Genomic DNA, 16305 nt, shown 5'->3' with positions numbered 1-16305 from the left:
CTACAGGTACATGCCACCACACCTGGCTAATTTTTGTATTTTAGTAGAGATGGGGTTTCACCATGTTGGCCAGGCTGGTCTTGAACTCCTGACCTCAGGTGATCCACCTGTCTTGGCCTCCCAAAGTGCTGGGATTACAGGCATGAGCCACGGTGCCTGGCTGATAGATGCTTTCTCTACAGCTCTGTTCTTTTCTTTCTCAGTCCTCACTGGAATCACCTTCAATGTCCACATTTCTGTTGTTTTTTTTTTCCTTTGAGACTGAGTCTCGCTCTATTGCCCAGGCTGGATTTTGGTGGCACGATCTCAGCTCACTGCAACCTCCGCCTCCCAGGTTCAAGCAATTCTTCTGCCTCAGCCTCCCGAGTAGCTGGGATTACAGGCGCACGCCACCATGCCCAGCTAATTTTTGTATTTTTAGTAGAGACGGGGTTTCACGATGTTTGCCAGGCTGGTCTCGAACTCCTGACCTCAAGTGATCCACCCGCTTCGGCCTCCCAAAGTGCTGAGATTACAGGCGTGAGCCACCGTGCCCGGCTAACGTCTACATTTCTATCAACAGTCTCTTTAAAGCAATTTAGACCTTTTCCAACATGCACCTCCAAACTCTTCCAGCCCTTACTCACTGTTTAGTTCCAAAGCCACGTCTGCTCACAGCACGATATATCTTGGTACCCAAATCTGTACTGGTTGCCAGGGCTGCTGTAACAAAGTCCCACAGACTGGGGGACTTAAACAACAGCCATTTATCTTCTAACAGTTCTGGAAGCTAGAAGTCTGAGACCAATGCGTTGGCAGAATGGGTTTCTTCTGAGGCCTCTCTCCTGGGCTTGCAGATGACCGCCTTCGCCCTGTGTCTTCACATGGTCTTCTTTCTGTGTGTGTCTGTGTCTAAAGTTCCTTTTTTTTTTTTTTTCAGACAGAGGTTCACTCTTGTTGCCCAGGCTGGAGTGCAGTGGCACAATTTTGGCTCACTGCAACCTCCGCCTCCTGGTTTCAAGTGATTCTCCTGCCTCAGCCTCCTGAGTACCTGGGATTACAGGTGTCCGCCACCACGCCCGGCTAATTTTTTTGTATTTTTAGTAGAGACGGGGTTTCACCATGTTGGTCAGGCTGGTCTGGAACTCCTGAGCTCAGGTGATACACCCGCCTCGGCCTCCCAAAGTGCTGGGATTACGGGTGTGAGTCACTGCGCCTGGCCCTAAAGTTCCTCTTATAAGGATACCAGTCATACTGGATTACTGTCCTAATGACCTCATTTTAACTTGATTACTTCTTTAAAGACCCTGTCTCCAAACACAGGCATATTCTGAGGCACTGGAGGTGAGGACTTCAACATATACACTTGGAGGTGGGGGGGACAAAATTCTGCCCATAACGCCATATGTTATTTATCCATTCATCAATTCACACTTACATTTCCTTTTATTTTTTAATTTTTCTGTTTATTTTTTGAGACAGAGTCTCCCTCTGTCGCCCAGGCTGGGGTGCAGTGGCACAACCTCAACTCACTGCAGCCTCCACCTCTCGGGTTCCAGCAACTCTCTGGCCTCAGCCTCCCAAGTAGCTGGGACTACAGGTGCACCACCACACCCGGGTTATTTTCGTATTTTTAGTAGGTATGGGGTTTCACCATGTTGGCCAGGCTGGTCTCGAACTCCTGACCTCAGGTGATCCACCTGCCTTGGCCTCCCAAAGTGCTGGGATTACAGGTGTCAGCCACCAGGCCCGGCCAATTAACACTTACATTTCCTTTTATAGATTTAATTACTAAATCACTACGAAAAATAACTCTCAGGTGTATAAAAAGCTACAAAGATTTCAACCACCTTACTAAGTTTTTTTACTTTTTATTTCTGTGACAGTTTTTCCTGATGGCTCTGAAAGTCACCCTAAGATGGTTCTCCGTACTTTCTTGCATTACTCTTCTACTTAAAAAAACCGCACTCTTATTGACATATAATTTACATATCATAAAATTTACCCTTTTAAGGTGTTTAATTTGGTTTTTTTTGGTTTACTAACAGTTGTGCAACCATTATTGCTAACTAATTTTATATAACATTACAACCATTCAATTTTAAAATGCTTTTACCAACCCCCAAAGAAATCCCATACACATTGATGGTCATTCCCATTTCCCACCAGCCCCCCCAGCCCCTGGCAATCACTAATATGCTTTCTGTCTCTGTGGATTTGCCTAATTTGGACAGTTTATATAAATTAAATCATACAAGATGCAGCCTCTTTCCCTCAGCATAATGTTTTCAAGATTCATCCATGGTATAGCATGTATCAGCACTTCATTCCTTTATTTGTTTATTTATTTGAGACAGAGTCTCGGTCTATTGCCCAGGCTGGAGTGCAGTGGTGCGATCTTGGCTCACTGCAAGCTCCACCTCCCGGGTTCATGTCATTCTCCTGCCTCAGCCTCCCGAGTAGCTGGGACTACAGGCGCCTGCCACCATGCCCGGCTAATTTTTTGTATTTTTAGTAGAGACGGGCTTTCACCGTGTTAGCCAGGATGGTCTTGATTTCCTGACCTCGTGATCCACCTGCCTCGGCCTCCCAAAGTGCTGGGATTACAGGCGTGAGCCACGGCGCCCGGCTTTTTGTTTTTAAGACAGAATCTGGCTCTGTCACCCAGGCTGGAGTGCAATGGCGTGCTCTCAGCTCACTGCAGCCTCTACCTCCCGGGTTCAAGAGATTATCCTGCCTCAGCCTCCCGAGTAGCTGGGATTACAGGCTCCCGCCAGTATGCCTGGCTAATTTTTATATTTATAGTAGAGATGGGGTTTCACCATATTGGCCAGGCTGATCTCCAACTGGTGACCTCGTGATCTGCCTGCCTTGGACTCCCAAAGTGCTGGGATTACAGGTGTGGGCCACCACGCCCAGCCACTTGATTCCTTTTTATGGCCAAATAATATTCCATTGTATGGATGTGTCACATTTTGTTTATTCACTTGTTAGTAGATGGACGTTTGAATTGTTATGAATAATGATGCTGTGAACAATTGCATGTTTTTGTGTGTACAGATGTTTTCATTTGTCTTGGATATGCAGTAGTCTCCCCTTATCCATGGATTTGCTTTCTGCAGTTTCAGTTACCTTTAGTCAACTGTGGTCCAAAACCATTAAATCGAAACTTCAAGAAACAAATAATTTAGAAATTTTAAATTGCACACCATTCTGAGTAGCATAAGGAAATTTCATGCCATCCCACCCTGGATATGAATCATCGCTTTCTCCAGCATAACCATTAGTCACTTAGTAAGCTGTCTGGATTATCAGGTTGACTGTCATGGTATCATAATGCTTGTGTTCACCTAACCCTTATTTTACCTAATGGCTCCAAAATGAAAAAGTAGTGATGCTGGCAGTTCGAATATGCCAAAGAGAAGTTGTCAAGTGTTTTAAGTGGAAACATGAAAGTTCTTAATAAGGAAAGAAAAAAATAGTATGCTGAGGTTGCTAAGATCTACAGTAAAAATGAATCTTCATCCATGAAATTGTGAGCAGTATATTGTTGTAACTGTTCTAGTACACATATAGTTCTAATATAGTCCTACTATTATTGTTAATCTCTTACTATACCTAATTTATATAAACTTTATCATAGGTATATACATCTAGGAAAACACATAGTGTATATAAGGTTGGAACTAACTATCCATGGTTTTAGCAATCCACTGGGGGTCTTGGAACATATCCCCTGCAGATAAAGGGTGATGACTGTATACCTAGGAGTGGAATACTTGGTCAGATGGTAACTCTATGTTTAACATTTTGAGAAACTGTCAGACTTTTCAAAAGTGGCTAGACCCTTTCACAATCCCACCAGCAATGTATGAGAGTTCCAATTTCTTCACATCTTTGTCAACACTTGTTATGTCTTTTTTCATTTAGCCATTCTAGTGGGTATGATGTGGTATTTTGTTGTTTTGTTTCCCTAATGATTAGTGATGTTGAGCATCTTTTCATGTGCTTATTGGGCACATGGAGAAATGCCTACTCAAATACATTGCCCATTTTAATTGGATTACTTGTCTATTTTTTTTTTTTTTTTTTTTGAGACAGAGTCTCGCTCTATGGCCCAGGCTGGAGTGCAGTGGCGCAATCTCGGCTCACTGCAAGCTCCGCCTCCCGGGTTCAAGCAATTCTCCTGCCTCAGCCTCTCTGAGTAGCTGGGACTACAGGCGCCCGCCACCACGCCCGGCTAATTTTTTGTATTTTTAGTAGAGACGGGGTTTCACCGTGGTCTCGATCTCCTGACCTCGTGATCCGCCCGCCTCGGCCTCCCAAAGTGCTGGGATTACAAGCATGAGCCACCGCGCCCAGCCTACTTGTCTATTGTTGAGTTGTAATAGTTCTTTATTCTAGATACAGGTTTCTTATCAGATATATTATTTGCAAATATTTTCTCCCATTCTGTGAGTTGTCTTTTCTTTTTCTTGAGACAGAGTCTCGCTCTGTCACCCAGGCTGGAGTGCAGTGGCGCAATCTCGGCTCACTGCAAGCTCTGCCTCCCGGGTTCACGCCATTCTCCTGCCTCAGCCTCTCCGAGTAGCTGGGACTACAGGCGCCCGCCACCACGCCCGGCTAATTTTTTGTATTTTTAGTAGAGACGGGGTTTCACCGTGGTCTCGATCTCCTGACCTCGTGATCCGCCTGCCTCAGCCTCCCAAAGTGCTGGGATTACAAGCGTGAGCCACCGCACCTGGCCTGTGAGTTGTCTTTTCTTGATGCTGTCCTTGAAATACAGAAGCTTGTAATTTTGATGAAGTCCAATTTATCTGTTTTTTTTTCTTTTGTTTGTGCTTTTGATGTTATATCCAAGAAACCACTGCTTAACCAAAGGTCAGAAAACTCACTTCTATGTTTTCTTCTAAGAATTGTATAGTTTTGGCTCTTATATTTATGTGTCTATTTATTTATTTATTTTTTGAGACTGAATTTTGCTCTTGTTTCCCAGGCTGGAGTGCAATGGTGCAATCTTGGCTCACTGCAACCTTTGCCTCCCAGGTTCAAGCGATTCTCCTGCCTCAGCCTCTTGAGTAGCTGGGATTACAGGCATGCACCACTACACCTGGCTAATTTTGTATTTTTAATAGAGACAAGGTTTCACCATGTTGGCCAGGCTGGTCTAGAAATGCTAACCTGAGAGGTGATTCAGCCTTGGCTTCCCAAAGTGCTGGGATTACAGGTGTGAACCACTGCACCTAACCTCTGATCTATTTTGACTTAACTTTTGTATACGGTGTGAGGTAGGGATCCAACTTTATTCTTTCACGTGTGAATATCCAAGTGTCCCAGCCATTTGTTAATAAGACTGTTCTTTTTCCCTATTGAATTGTCTTGGCATCTTGTCTATCCTTCTACTCTTAAAAGCAGATTTCATCAACTCTTTACAGAAGGACCTTGTCTATAACCAGCTCAAACTGTGAATCAGAAGACTGATTAATTAAACTATTATGATTCGTATAAAAATACTTTACTAGAGTATACAGAGAACACTCATAATAATGAAAACAAAGGGAGGATTCCTGTTCAGCCTGGAGGAAATAGGAGAAAGATTATAGAGGGTAGTGTCATGAAACTTCCTGGAAAAACACACAGGCATTAGTCAGGTAGTGTGGGCAGAGTTCTAGTCAGAGCATATAACACATGCAAAGGCAGAGAGGCAGTTGCAGCTAATCGTCCATATGGTGGGAGTGAACTAGATAATGTCACTTACTCTCTTTACCCTATATCATTTCCACTTTCTTTAACAAGCAAAACCACATGTAATTCTCTTGCATGGATAGAATGCATTAAATCTTAAAATTTTGTTAGACTGGGACTGACCAAAAGAATATACTTAAAAGTAAAATCAAACAGACATCATGGTCTTATGTGCCCAAGAGTCTCAGGGAAAGGACAGAAACCAACTCACACATGCGCCTGCAGAAGGCTGAGTTAGAAAAGACTTAAGTCAACTGTTATCTTAGTTTCAGTACATTCTATTTCCTACATCTTCCTAAAGGAAACCGAATTCCTAAATTTTCCTTTAAGGAGGAATATAGTCACATAATAGAATATGAGCTATGTAGTGTCAGACCTAAGTTCAATCCTGGTGTTGCCACTTTTACTGGTAAGACCTGGGACAAGTTCTCTAATGTCTCTGAATCTCAGTACTCCTCCTTCTAAAACAGGGACATTAATACCACCTTGGAGGGATCCTGTGAGGCTTACCTAAAAATGTCTAGCAGCTGACTAGAATACATGTTTAATAAGTGTTAGCTTCCTCTCTAGTCTGGTGCTGGTACACTATTCCTGCAATAATAGGGGAGAGACTTGGGCTTCTCTCCTAGAATATATTTTGACCTAAAATTGCCGTTCTTTGCTTTTGAGTAGCTGACCCTAAATGGGCAGAATTACTGTTTAACATCACATAATCCTAGAGAGGGCAGTGGCTGAGCATAACTTTTTAATGGAAATGAGACGTGTGTTTGGTCAGTAAGGAAGTAGGTTATAGGGTGATCATAGAATATTATTTTCATTGTTTTTATAAATTCTGAATCTGTCCTTGCCAGCAGGAACTCTCAGGTGGCTTCTGGTCTGGGTTTGCTTTGGAATACAGCCAAACCTACCTGACTCAGCTTTTGGTAACTCTGCAAATAACAAGGTTAATACCTCTTCGCGTTCTATGAGCTGCTTAGTAACAGAATGCAGGGGAAGCAAAGGGTTCCGTGTTAAACGTCCTCCATTGCTCACAGGTGGATGTGACTGTGGCCACAGTCTTGAACTTCAGTTAAGTCACATCCCTGCTCTACAGTGGGCTCAGGGGCCTGAGGAGGTCCAGAGTCTATCCCCGTCTTTAGAATTGGACAGCGACTGCCATCATTGTTATTTCCTGTGTGGGAGGTTCTTTGGAACAGCACGGTCAGGAGTAAGACCAGAAAGAGTCTGAAGCTTGTTCTGGCATGATTTCACCATGATATGGAATACAATTACTATGAAAAAGAACTCTGTTACCTCCCAGCTCGTTTTGGTTCCTGAGCAGAAGATAGTCTCAGCCCTGCTGTCTCTCTCTTTCTAAAATTTCCATACGAGCCAGTTAAATACAGGATTCTTCTGGGTGCTAAGGAAATAATATAATGGATAATGATAAAATGAATAGTTTTATCTGCAAGGAGTTTATAATCTAGTAGAGAGCTGTATACGGTCAGATGCCGCATAATGACATTTTGGTTAATGACAGACGGCATGTATGATGGTGGCCCCATAAGATTATAATACCTTTTCTTTTTTTTGAGACAAGGACTCACTCTGTCACCCAGGCTGGAGTGCAGTGGCATCATCTCAACTCACTGCAACCTCCGCCCCCAGGGTTCAAGTGATCCTCCTGCCTCAGCTTCCTGAGTAGCTGGGACTACTGGTGTGCACCACCATGCTTGGCTAATTATTTGATTTTATTTTTGAGGCGGAGTTTCACTCTTGTTGCCCAGGCTAGAGTGCAATGGCACGATCTCAGCTTACGGTGACCTCCGCCTCCCGGGTTCAAGCTATTCTCCTGTCTCAGCCTCCCGAGTGGCTGCAGGCATGCACCACCACGCCTGGCTAATTTTATATTTTTAGTAGAGGTGGGGTTTCTCCATTTTGGTCAGGCTGGTCTTGAACTCCCGACCTCAGATGATCTGCCTGCCTCCGCCTCCCAAAGTGCTGGGATTACAGGTGTGAGCCACTGCGCCTGGCCATAATACCATATGTTTAATGAATGTTTTCCATGTTTAGATACACACATACTTACCACTGTGCTATAACTGCCTGCAGTGTGTGGTACAGTAACATGCTATACAGGTTTGAAGTCAATTCTTGGAAAAAGTGCTCACGCCTACAGACTTCCTTCAGCATCTGCTAACAGTGTGTATGCTCAGTACTGACAATATACACCGCATAGCCTAGATGTGTAGTAGGCTATGCCATCTGGGTTTGTGTAAGTACATTTTAGGATGTCCACACAACAAAACTGCCTAATGACCCATTTCTCTGAACATGTCCCTGTCGTTAAGCGCCACATGACAATACTTGTGAAAGATTAATTGTCCTGGGATGTACTGGTAGCAGTCTTAGCACATAGCACACAAAGTGGGTAACTCTCACCTGAGAAACTGGGTAGGCCTCACAGAGGGGGAGGCATTTGATCTGGGCCTTTCTTCAAACTGTCATGAAAATTAGGCAGTTTTGCTGGATCCTGAATTCGAGATTGAAAAACAAGTTGGACTAAATTCTATTTTCTCACTATCTAACAAGGACACTGGCCACTGAGTCAGAATACCTGGGTCCCAGCCTGAATGCTGCTAGGAATTCACTCTGTGACCTTGAGCAAGACCCATAGCCTCTCAGGGTCCTAATTTTCTTTTTTTTGTTTTTTTTTTGTGACAGAGTCTTGCTGTCTCGCCCAGGCTGGAGTGCAGTGGCGCGATCTCGGCTCACTGCAAGCTCTGCCTCCTGGGTTCACACCATTCTCCTGCCTCAGCCTCCTGAGTAACTGGGACTACAGGCGCCCACCACCACGCCCAGCTAATTTTTTTGTGTTTTTAGTAGAGACGGGGTTTCACCGTGGTCTCGATCTCCTGACCTCGTGATCCGCCTGCCTTGGCCTCCCAAAGTGCTGGGATTACAAGTGTGAGCCACCGCGCCCGGCCTACACTATCCTTAACTCAGCCATGTGAAAGAATACATTTCGTTCAGAATTCTCTTTCTGGGTGCTCAAGGAAAATAATGGAAAGATCTCTCCAAAGTCATGGAGTCAAATTTCCGAGATGCCAGGCCACTAAGGAACATTTCTTCAAGGCTTGGGCTCTCTACCTTCTCCACCTCTTAGAAAAAGTGCTCAAGCTTACAGACTCCTTCCTTCCTTCCCTCAGCATCCACTGCCAGTGAGCTTGTTCAGCACTGACATTAGTGAACAGGCAGAGGCTGGGCCTTCCACTTTACTCAACAGTCCTCCTTGCATAAGCCCTTACTTCCATCTCCTCTTCCCCTTGCAAGAACTCTCATGCACACCCGTGGATTAATCACCGCTTGCACACTGGTGACTCCCACAACTTCATCTCCAGCTCTGACCTTGTCTCTAAGGCTCAGACTCATAGATCCAACAACCTGCTGAGTAGACAGACATGCACATAAACATACAGATGTTTCTTAGACACCTCAAGTCAGTATTTCCAAGACTGAATTCACCATCTTCTTTCCCCACCAAATCGGCTTCTCTTCTCCTATCCCAAACTTGGGTAATGGCTTAATGCCCAGTCACCCAGAAAGCCAGAATCCTGGGAGTCATTCTGGACTCTCTTCTCCCCTCACCACTGCCCCCAAAGACATCAAAATTCTGCTAAATTCGCTTCCCCAAGTATCCTGGTATTTTCTCTTTCCCTTCTGTGCCTGTAGCAATGATCTCATTTGGTCTCTCATTGTCTTTTTCCTAAACACTGTGAGGCCTCTAGTCCTACTGTCCATGAATTCTTCTTCCACCCCGCAGCCAGTCATCCACCTTCTGTGTACATCTGACTACACTACTGGAGGATGGGAAATGTTCCACTGGCTAACCAGCAGCATGTGGAGGGGTCCACGTCCCCTTGCATTGGGTATACCTGAATGTGGCTCCTCTCCAGCGTCACCTCCCAATTCTCCCCACTGTGAACCTGACAGTGTCCCCTTTGCTCATGTCGTCCCCTCTAAATTGCACGTCCTTTTCATTCTTCTTACTTGGTTTCCATATTTAGGCCTTATCTCCTCCAGGAAGCCTCTGTGAATCTCTAGGCTGGGCTAAGTGCCCCACCTCTGTTTCAAAGGACCTCATACATACCGTGATTTTTTATCACTTACCATGTTATATTAAAATTATATAGTGACATATGTCTTGCCCATTAGTCTACAGAATCTTCAAGAGCAGAGACCTTATCATCTCCATCAAAAACTAGCACAAGCTTGATATATAATAATAGTTCTTAAACTGAACTGAACTGATGCAGCTTAGCCTTAATCTTGAATCAAGAGAAGACCATCTCCTAAATCTAGCCATTGGTAAAATTGTTGGTACCGTCACTATTTTCATCCAATTCTTAGAGCTAGGTAAGTCCTTTGATTTCTACTACTGTGTCTCACAGACCGGCGTATGTGCGAATCCCCTCCCCCCAGATGATATCTGAAATCACAAGACGAAATAATCATGGAGTATCAATTTCACCTAAAGATTCTGGAAAAATGATTTTCATTTTAAAACAGATACAGACATATTTTGGGGTAGCATATATTTTTTAGTATTAAGAGAGACTGCACTTAGGCTGTTCTCAGCCAAGTCTCCAGGTCCCTGGGAGTTTAGATTCTATTGTTAGTGCTGACGATTGAGAAACAGTAATCTATAGATCACTGTTTTGCATTGTAGTTTAGTTACTGTTCTAGAGCCTCCCATAGAGAAATGAACAGCCCCAGTGAGACCAAAGCAGGAGCTATCTCAGTAGTGGCCAGAAGAGAGAGACTTTCATCGTGGGTCTGAGTGAGGTTTGGAAAGACGTCTGATTGACAGGTAGGTATTCTGAAATTAGCGCGACAATGTGCTTTGTATAATGTATAAAATATGCCAGATTGTAGATCAATGTAGGGGAGGAGGCAGAAAAATGACCATTAGAACAGATCAAAGAGAAGCTCTGGATCAAAGTGGAGGCTGATCAAAGACACTGGAAGGAAGGGAAGGGCACTACAGTCAAGGGATGGAACATGAGGAAAAAAATAATCCAAACTGAACTGTGGCTCAGGAGGGACTCCATGCAGGGTGGTTGGTGATAACCTAAGAAATAATTAGTTATTTAGTAAGGTGATATGGGAGTTTTCAGTCCTGGAAATTCTGCTTAGAGTCCTAGTAGTTAGAGATCTTTCAAGTTTGTTTTCTTATAGCTATTCCATACCATCAGATTTGAGAATGAGGTAGCATCATCCAAGAGGTGGTGACATAAAAAGATGTAAGAGAAACAGGAAATAGCAAAGGGACATGTAGGAAGGGCTAGTTTAAAACAGATAATAGGGTCAATTTAAGTCAACTAACATTTATCAAGTGCCTATTATGCATAAGGCACTGTTCTGGGCGATGGAGTTGCAGAGGTGACAAGCTTGGACCCGTGCTGTCAGGGAGTTTGCAGTCTTTTTGGAAGTCGCCTAAGAAGGAAAAGCTAACAGCAAAAAATCAGGGTTTAATGGGCAGGCTTTCCGAGTGAGAGGCCTTAGGAAGCTAAAGCAGGAACTATTCCTATCAAACATAGTATCTGTGCCCTTCACGTGATCTAAACCTTTCCCAGGAAAAAAATAAAAAAGATGAATCTGCTCCAAGTTTTGATGATCACTGTGGGGCTGCACAAGGGAAAAATTGCATGGATTTGGAGGGTGACCTTCAAGGGCAGAAATTCTGTCCCAAATTCTAGAGGTATTAGAAAAATATTTTCCCAGGCTGGGTGCGGTGGCTCATGCCTGTAATCCCAGCACTTTGGGAGGCCGGGGTGGGTGGATCACAAGGTCAGGGGTTCGAGACCAGCCTGACCAACATGGTGAAACCCCGTTTCTACTAAAAATACAAAAATTAGCTGGGCGTTGTGGCAGGTGCCTGTAATCCCAGCTACTCAGGAGGCTGAGGCAGGAGAATTGCTTGAACCCGGGGGGCGGAGCTTGCAGTGAGCTGAGATTGTGCCACTGCACTCCAGCCTGGGCGACAGAGCGAGACTCTGTCTCAAAAAAAAAAAAAAAAGTTTTCCCAATATAATCCATATTTTGCAAATGGTTATCAAAAAGTAAACTAGTTGTACATGTATTCAAAGAATTTTCATTCCCTAGTCTCTCAGAGCTTTTTCAATAGAAAAGAAAACATGGAGAACATCAGCAACTTCAAAGTGGAGGCGGAGTCAAGGACACATTTCCCATTTTGAATCTTAGACTTCCACTTGTCCACCTTACAACAAGAACTTCTGCTGTTAAGCAGATGACATAATAAATACATCTAAGTTATTAAGTGACTTTTCTCAAACAGGAATAAATGGCTAGAAATGAGATCTTTCTACAGAGACACCCATTATATGTACTAGAAAGCACTAGAGACAGACGATGATAAGCCATCAAAAAGGCCGTCTCTGCCTAACCACCCTACAATGAAGCCAGCCAACCTACAAGCCACGCTCACAGATGACACACACCATTCCTAAACATGTACATGTGACTAAAGCTTCCAACGTGAAAGGCAGGCCAAAAGCAACATGAAAAGTCACTTTGAAAATAGACACAGACATTGTAGGTAGCTGAAGAAAACTCTTAAAATGTAGAAAAAGTACTGAGTTAATATTCTCAGAGAAATAAGAGAAGAAACTTTAAAATGTGAAAAAAGTACTGAGTTAATATTCTCAGAGAAATAAGAGAAGATACTGCATTCATGAAATGAGAACAGGATACTGTAAAAACCATTTGGAAGACCACACCTCTTGCCAATAAAAGCTCCTGAGAATTAAAAATATAATGGTAGAATGTAAACATTTAATAGCAGTGTTGGAAGGTTTATTAGAACTAAAAAAAATGGGACTTCTTTAAAATAAAAAAGATAAAATTGCAGGACACATCCAAGAGATCCCATTTTCAGATTCAGTCTAAGTCAGTTTCAGAAAGAAAGAACGAGAAAACTATATAACAGAAGAAAACCACTCAGAACTGAAGATGTAATTTTTGGATTGAAAAGGCCTATAAAATACCTAGGACAGTGGCAGATCCCTCCCTGTATCCCCCCCGCCAAAAAATCCCACCCCAACATTAAATAACAACATCATGAAATATCAGAATATGAACAATAAAGAAAACCCTACAAATGCCCAGAGATTAAAACAAAATACAAGGGATCAGGAATTAGAATGGCATCAGCTTCTCAACAGCACCATAACAAAGTAGAATAAAATAGAGCAATGTTTTCAAAATTCGGACAGGAAATTATTTCTGATTAATATCCCATACCCAGCCAAACCAGCAATCAAGTGTGAAGGAAGAAAAGTGACATCTTAAATGGGCACAAGCTCAAAAAGCAACTGCGTCTTATGGGGCCTGAATCTTAGACACTTTTGGGACCTTCTTTAAGAAAAAGGCGTAAAATTACAAAAACTGTACATAGTTGGGTATGAAAGTACACATGTATTCCACAAGAGATGGCCTAGACAGAAAAAAAAGTGCGTATGTATTTAAAATGAGAAAATAAATCACAACAGACAGGGACCGCGGAGGTTCTAGACTCTCTCTTTTCAGATGTGTTTAGAAAATTTGCCCCAAATGCTTCTTGATGGCGGCCTGGCGTTTCCTCCCCACTCAACAGCTCCATGCAATTAGCAGCACTCAGAGGGCCCCCATGAGTTTCCTTGGCTCCAGGAAATGACTTCTTGGTGATGAGTTCTCAAACAAACAACTACAGACAATGTAGCAATCCCTACACCCCATTCCATGGGGTGGGGGGAAAGACTGGTCAAGAAGGGACATGTGAAGATCATGGTGTATCATGTGCCTTAGTTGGGAATAATCATATACACCAAACACTGACATATCAAAAATTTAAGATATAACCATATTGGGAACTTAAAGGGATGTGAAGGTGAGAGGGAGGGTGGGGTTGCAAAGGAGCGAAACCCTCATCCTTCTTGGTAGGATGTTAATAGATGTCTCCAGAACTGGAAAAGAGAAGAAGAAATGGCCCATATTTGCATGCTATTTAGGATATGGTAATATCAGAAAAACACAACCCAAAGGATTGAAAGTAATTGCTGCTAGGGTTCTATACTCAGTATAAACTCAATAAAAACCTTCCACAATGAATGACTTCTAAGACTATACATTGATTTATGTTGACCAAAGTAGAAAATTAAAAAATAAAGTAATACCCTCAAGAGGAGTGAGGCAAAAAGCTAAAGGAAATAAAATAAAGGCGCTTCTGCTAAACTACCTGACATTCAGTGTTTCTCAAAATGTATTCCCGCAACCACCTGCCCTCAGATGACCTGGCGTGCCAGTCCATAATGGAGATTTATAGACCCAGCCCAGACCTACATAATCAGCAGTTCTCAGAGTGGTCCTTGCACTCTACCATTTAAAAAAGTTCCCCTAGACCCACTGCATTACCCATTGCTTTTTAGTAAAACAAACAAAAAACCAAAACAAATAACAACCTTTTTAGAGACAGGATCTATGACTCATAAAACACGCTATGGCAGATGCTGCTGGCTGCATACCCAATGTTCATTCTCCCCCCCGGCTTATTAACAAAATTCCTATTTTGTTATTATTATTATTTTTTGAGATGGAGTTTCGCTCTTGTTGTCCGGGCTGGAGTACAAGTGGCATGATCTCTGCTCACTGCAACCTTTGCCTCCTGGGTTCAAGCGATTCTCCTGCCTCAGCCTCCTGAGTAGCTGGGACTGTAGGTGCCTGCTAGCACACCCGGCTGATTTTTTGTGTTTTTAGTAGAGATGGGGTTTCACCATGTTGGCCAGGCTGGTCTTGAACTCCTGACCTCAGGTGATCCACTCGCCTTGACCTCCCAAAGTGCTGGAATTACAGGCATGAGCCACTGTGCCTGGCCCAAAATTCTTATTTTGATGTATTGGCAACGTGTCCGTCTAAAACACTAGATTCTCTCAGGTTCCCTCACCGTTAACAGTGTGTATGTGATATGGGTCTGGCCAATGACATGTAAGAAGTCTTTTGGGGTGGGCTACCAGAAAAGCTATTATTATTATTATTTATTATAAAGAAGGACAGGCCAGGCGTGGTGGATCACATCTGTAATCCCAGCACTTTGGGAGGCCAAGGGGGGGGCAGATCACAAGGTCAGGAGTTCAAGACCAGCCTGACCAACATGGTGAAATCCCGTCTCTACTAAAAATACAAAAATTAGCTGGGCGTGGTGGTGCACGCTTGTAATCCCAGCTACTCGGAGGCTGAGGCAGGAGAATCACTTGAACCCGGGAAGTAGAGGTTGCAGTGAGCCGAGATCATGCCACTGAGCGAGACTCCGTATCAAAAGAAAGAAAGAGACGAGAGAGAGACAGAGAGAGAAAAGAAAAGAGAGAAAAGAAAAAAGACAAGACTCTTCTGGCGCATGCTGTGCTGGTCTTTCTGCTGCAACTTGGGGAAGTGAGGATGAAAGCTCCATGCTAAGGAGGGTGGTGCGGGAAGACACAAGGCGACTGTCTCAGATGATGTTCATATCGGAACCCCTTTCCCAGCCCCAGCCTTCTCACCTCCAGACTTCTCGTTCTCAGAAAAACAAACTCCTTACTTGTTTAAGCCGCTGTAGTAGGGTTTTCTGTTCTTGTAGCTGAATGAACTTCTAATGACATCTCACATTTTTTCAGATGTTTATCTGACATATTGACCACATTTTATGTATGCCTGCTATGGGCACTGTGTTAGGAATAAGACAAGTAAAGCTCTGTTTGTCATGGAACCAGGAGCACAGTTAGAACAGAAGTTAGAACTTTAGCCACTATAATAACGGCTACAGTTATAATAACGGCTACAGTTAGAACAGAAAGTCCATAGGCATTTGAGGCCGGGATTGAGGGAGGTTAGTTATGTTTGCTGTCACAGACCTCAAACCAAAAGAGTACATCAAAATAAGTCACTGGATTTATACATTTGGCAAATTCTCAAGGGACCACATGACAGAAGGAGCAATAATCTAAACATTGTTTTTAGCTGTAATTCTCCAATGAAGTAGATTTGGGGAAGCAACATGAGGTACTTGCTTTATTTTTCTTAAATCCGGTTTTCTTCTTTGAAAAACCACAAGATTGGACTTGACAATCTTTAAGGTTATACCCAGCTCTAAGATATCTTTGTAATTATATGGAACAAAGATGGGCATGAAATATACCAAACGAGAGAGTTTCTAAATTTAGATTCTGACAGTTCAAGGCAGAAAACATATTAAGCGTTCAGGAAAAACAAATCACAATCTTCCATCACAAAATTCAACAAGAACAACAAAAACCGCTCCAGAGGCAGCTGTGGTATTCTGGAAGGAACGCTGGTGTGAGTTCTGGCTCTGCCATTTAATTACTGGCTAACCCTGGACCACATACACAATATCTCTGTTTCCATCTCCTCATTTTTGAAATACGGATTCTAATCTCACCTGGACAGTGCTGTTTACAAACACTGCCTTGTGCTCCATAAAGCCCCATTATCATTTCAACAACCAGCAAGATAATGGCTTATAATATCTAAGTCCTGGCAAGGAGAATGCGG

The 16305-nt window shown here is 43.2% G+C and overlaps 1 protein-coding gene across 1 annotated transcript in view; it reads right to left on the bottom strand.

The window, feature by feature from the left end:
- Positions 1-15470, bottom strand: part of TMEM45B (transmembrane protein 45B) — a 39331-nt gene extending 23861 nt beyond the window's left edge. The window contains exon 1 of the mRNA XM_058446917.1: positions 15335-15470. The gene's annotated coding sequence lies outside the window, so the exon portion shown is untranslated. The remainder of the gene's footprint in view (positions 1-15334) is intronic.
- Positions 15471-16305: the final 835 nt, after the last annotated feature.

Source organism: Hylobates moloch, unplaced genomic scaffold (assembly GCF_009828535.3).
Source record: "Hylobates moloch isolate HMO894 unplaced genomic scaffold, HMol_V3 SCAFFOLD_11, whole genome shotgun sequence".
NCBI lineage: Eukaryota > Metazoa > Chordata > Mammalia > Primates > Hylobatidae > Hylobates > Hylobates moloch.
The sequence above is the reverse complement of the archived record's forward strand: the minus strand, read 5'-3'. Positions and strand labels throughout refer to the sequence as shown.